The 4,886-nt window shown below is 52.1% G+C and overlaps 1 long non-coding RNA gene across 1 annotated transcript; it reads right to left on the bottom strand.

Moving 5' to 3' along the window:
* Positions 1-411: 411 nt before the first annotated feature.
* Positions 412-3,635, bottom strand: LOC140699787 (uncharacterized). Its single transcript, XR_012078025.1, has 3 exons — positions 3,566-3,635; positions 2,935-3,034; positions 412-496 (listed from the first exon to the last, which is right to left on the bottom strand). It is a non-coding gene; the product is annotated as an uncharacterized lncRNA (long non-coding RNA).
* Between the last annotated feature and the right edge of the window lie 1,251 nt (positions 3,636-4,886).

The following is a 4,886-nucleotide window of genomic DNA, read 5'->3' as shown; positions in this document are numbered from 1 at the left end:
GCTTACAGCAGCCCCCAAACGCCCTGCTGCCTGGCCCAGCATGTCTGAGAAGGAGAGAAAAAGCAGACACAGCTCTGCAATCCCCCCCCCCCCGAGGAAGCCCAGATCACTCAGCAGAGCAGATGCAGGGACCATCTGAATTGCCAGCAGTGCTTCCAAAATTACATCAATGTGGCCTACTGGCCTGGGGACCAGCAGAGACACCTATGGGAGGGGCCTGCTGGCCCCTGGGTTCAAGTGAGGAACATGGCCCAGTGAGCTCCATGTCCTCTTTCACTGTAGCTCCTTGTGGAAGTATTTATTAAACATTTTTAAGTTTTTTTATATAAGAGAACTCTTTAGGGCTCTACTCTTGCTAGAAGCTCTAGAAATAACCTGCTGGGAAACACTTCTGTCTGATACTTACCATCTACAGAGAAAATGGTCCATACGTCAGGCAGTGTGGCATCCAGAGAAGCTCAAAGAGGGCAGCGTGACGCGCAGGATGCAGGGATGCCTGGAGGTCGGTAGCAGACAGACAGCGGTTGTCAGAGCTCTTGGGTGCTGTCCTTGGATCTGGGTTCAAACTCTGCCTCTGCCATCTACTGTCGTGGGGCCTTAGGAAAGGCAGATCCCCCCCCGGGTTTTGAGGTCCTTGTCTATAAATGGGGCTGGTTCTATAGCTCCTTGTCCTCAAGGAGGTGTAGCTGAGTGGTAGGAACAAAGCCCAGCTGGTCTTGGATCCCAGCAGAGTGAAGGAGCTGCCTGGGGAAGAGAAAGGACAGCGGAGTACTGGGGGGCTGGGGGGGGCAGATTCCTCGAATTTCCTCCTGCTGATAATGCACTGTGTTCTCTTGGAGTTCCGGTGTCAGGAGGGGAAGCCAGTGATGCATTAAGTCAAGCTAGCACCCTTATTGCTAAGGTGGAGAAACCGGGGCCCATAGCGTGGGGTGTGCCTGCCTGAGGCCACAAAAAGGGAAGTGGCCGAGTCAGGCCTGACCTGCTGGATTCCTGGACTCTCCCTGAGAGGGCAGTTGGCCTGGGGATGGCTGCAGGAGTCCACAGTGTTTGGCCCTCTTGGCCTGTCTTCTGCATTTCCTGTTAAAGTGACTAGAGGCACTGGAGTCTGTTGGACAGCAGGGAAGGGGCTCCCAGATTATGTAGGAAGAGGAGGAAGAGACCCAGCTGTGCCCGGTCTAGGCTGTGGTATGGCTCATGTGTCTTTACTTCCTAGGCTTTACCTGTCTCATCTGTGAAATGGGGACATGACTCCCACCTCCTTGGGCTGTTGTGTGGATGGGCCCTTCATTGAGCAGATATTGGAACGGTATCGTCATATGTGCCAGGTGCTGCTCCAGAAGGGAGAACAGGTGTGATCTAGACCAGGGCTCTGACCTCATGAGGCTCCCTCCCTAGTGGGGCAGGCAGCCAGATGACAAGTAAAAAGGAATAAACAGGATCCGTTCACATGGAGATCAAGATACAACAGAGCAATGTTAATACCAGTGAATTGCGTGGGGTAGAGTCAGAACCGTTTTGTGATGAGAGGGAGGCAGGGAGGTACAGTGCATCCCAGGTTGTGGAAACTGCAAGTGCCAAGATCCTGGGGTAGGAATGAGGCCAGCATCTGGTATGCAGTGGGAATAGGGAGGGATGCGGTGGGGAAGTAGCAGGGCCAGGCATGAGGGCTCAGCCTGGCCTGGCTAGTAGTGGATGCTCAGAGGTGTTCAGGCTGGATCTGACATGCCACACTTTGCAAGCCCAGGCAGGAGTCTGGGTAGCACAGTCTGGCGTGTGGCCTCTCTCAGAGCATAGGTGCCTGATCCAGGCCTGATGGGAAGATGAGAGCTGGTGTCTGAACATGTCTGGGGGACTGTGAAGGCTCAGTCTGTCTCTAGAGGATAGAGAGAAGGAGTAAGTAGGACAGAGCAGGCTGGTGAGGCCGAAGGGTGGGGGATGTGAATTGCTGCAGTCAGCTGCCCCTGGAGCCTCCCCAGACACCACAGGCATTCTGGGGGTGGGGGGGACCACCAAGTCCCAGGCAGTGATAGTGCATAGGGAAGAGAGAAACCTACAGAACAGAGTGGCTTGCTTGGATCAGCAGTTCTGAAAGTGTGCTCTGCTGAACACAGTTCCCTGCATGGGGCAGAAACGATGCCCTAATTAAGCAGCCACTGGTGGTTTCCTTCTTAACACATACCCATCCTTTATCTTTATGAGGTTTTACTCAGGTATACACCTTTCATGGGCTTCAGGTGACACAGATTCAGGCCCCAGCCCGTGTCACAAAGAGTAAACCCTGATAAGTCTCTTACAACTTCCCAAACTTTGTTCACTGGCTCTTTGTCTCAGTGTCCCTAAAGTAAAAGAAATACCTAACACTCTGCTTAGCTAGGTCAGACAACTTAATAAATATTTATGCTGGAACAACTTACTATCCAACTGCAAAAACAATATCTGTGAACGGAAAGAAAAAGTCATCCTTTAACTTTATTTTTAAATAACTACAATTATGTACTAATGGGATGGGTACACCTGTTGGGCACTGCACAACTTCTCAAATTTTGGATTTGGGTTGGACATCACCACCCTCATTTTCCGTTCTACATTGGTTTTCATTCAGTGCTTGATTTTTATCACAGCAACCACCAAAACTGCTTCTCAAGGCTAAAATATCATCAAAGGAATGCGGTGTGATCTAACGTGGAAACTATGAAGTAATGTGAAGTAGGATAAATGCTCATGTGGTGGCCAAGATAGCTGTGTTTCCCTTGAAAAATTTTTAATGTCTGTAGCACCCCTGATTTTTTGTGGCAGTCTGGGGTGCCTCTGCCTGCAGTTTGGGAACCACAGGTCTAAAGCAACCAGGTATTGGTTTTAGCAGGAGCTTGTGTCATGACTCTGGCCAGTGAAGTGAGAAGGAGAATCTTGGGAGGTTTGTGGGAAAAGGCTTACCTCACTCATAAAAGACGTTTGGGAAGAAGGCATTTCTCTCTGCTGCTGCCGGTTGTGGTGTCCATGTGGGAGTTCTGGGATTGCAGCTGCCATCTTGGATCTGTGAGGGTAACCCCCCCAAGGAGAGCACTGAGGATGCCAGAGGAGAGGGACAGAGGGGCTCTGGCTTTGGTGACATTGTTTGGTTCCCATGTCTGAATTTCCTGTTGCATGAGTGAATACCTTCCTGGAGAGTTTAACCTGTTTAGAATTGGATTTCCTATCACCTGCAGCCAAAAGCATCCTTGATTCTCCAGCAGAAGATGCTTGGGAAACACTGTACTTTCCTCTGCTTAGGGTCACCCATCAAAGTCTCTGAGCAATCCCACAATTCTCTGCTTACTTTTGTTCAATGCAGTTTGCCAAATCTACTTGACCGAGGAAACCTTCTTTCCATAGTACCTAATTAACATCTCGTAGGACAAAAGTGTGCCAAAAAACACACTTTTGAAAGGGATGCCTTAGATCCCTCCTCATAACCCCTCAGCCCCTCCCACCCCAGGAGCCCTTACACAGACTCCTACCTCAGATGCACGCCAGGACCCACATGTGTTTCTGTTCAATGGGGGAGACTAAATGAAGCCAGATGTACCTGGGCAGCCCACAGGCCGAAGAAGCAATGATTTAACGTCCCAGCTATGCGAGGATTAGCTTGCCAGAAAGCTCCCAAGGCGGGGTGGGGACTTGCCGCCAGTCTGCTAATGGATTCAGCAGAAGTGCCCCTGTGGGCTGTGCATGACCGCTGTGTGCATGAGTGCAGTGTCCATGACCGCTGTTTGCAAGACTGCTGTGCCCCTGACCTCTGTGTGCATGACTCCTGTGCCCATGACCACTGTGTCTGTGGCATTATGAGCATGACCTCTGTGTCCATGATGGCTATCCTATGACCCCTGTGCCCTTGACTGCAGTAACCATGATCACAGTGCCCATGACTGCTTTGTCCATGATCACTGTGTCCATGACTTCTGTGTCTATGACCCCTCTGCCCACAATTACTAAGTCCATGACCCATATACCCATGACCACTGTGGTGTACAGAGGGTCAGACCCCCTGGACTCCCTAGAACAGCGTCCCACCCTCACTCTCATTCCCCCTGCCCAGCCCTCTGGGACAGCACCCTTATCAACTCTCCTTGGTCTCCTGTGCCCACGCCTGCCCCAGCCGTAGTCCCCCTGCCCCAGAAATAGGAGGATTCTGCTGACCACTAGGTATGGGACTTAGGCTATTCCCTCCCCCACTCTGGGGCCCGGAGATTATCCAATGCAGTGGTTTTCAAGAAGTGTCCCCTAGGACCTTTGGAGTTCTGAGTGAGCCCCTTCAGGGGCATGCCCCTGATTCAAGCAGGATAGCTCTCTATTTACTCTTTTTATCCACTGGGTTCCCATGTAGGAAGTCATTGGGAGAAAGGGCTTTGTGGCAGGAAAAAAATCTAAAAACACTGATATTGTCCAGTCGTGCATTTTGCAGAGGAGGGCACTGGGGCCTCTCCTCCCAGCTCTGCTTTGGGATCCCTGGAGGTTTGTGGAAGAACCAGGTAGGAGCAGCAGGGGCTGGATTGGGGCGGGAAGTGCAGGGACAGCCTGCCGAGAGGCAGTGGTTCATTCTCCCTGTCGGCTTTGCCTGCTGTGACCCGGGAGAAAAAGCCCTTGAAACAGTCAGCGATGAGGCCAGGCGCCACACAAAGCATGCTTCTCCAACTTGGGGTCAGGTCACTGGCAAGGAACCAGGAGGCAGGCAGCCTGCCTGGGAGGCGGAGTGTGTTCTGTTCGCTCAGTCGAGGTGCAGGGCTGGCTCCGGCCACCCACTCTGGGCCAGGCACCTTGGCACGAGAGCTTAACTCTCACTCCTCCTAGCTGCCTGGGCTGGGTCTCAGCCTTCTTGTGGGTATGCAAGGTTGGGGGCGATGTGACGT

This window comes from Vicugna pacos, chromosome 11 (genome assembly GCF_048564905.1).
Source record: "Vicugna pacos chromosome 11, VicPac4, whole genome shotgun sequence".
NCBI lineage: Eukaryota > Metazoa > Chordata > Mammalia > Artiodactyla > Camelidae > Vicugna > Vicugna pacos.
The sequence above is the reverse complement of the archived record's forward strand: the minus strand, read 5'-3'. Positions and strand labels throughout refer to the sequence as shown.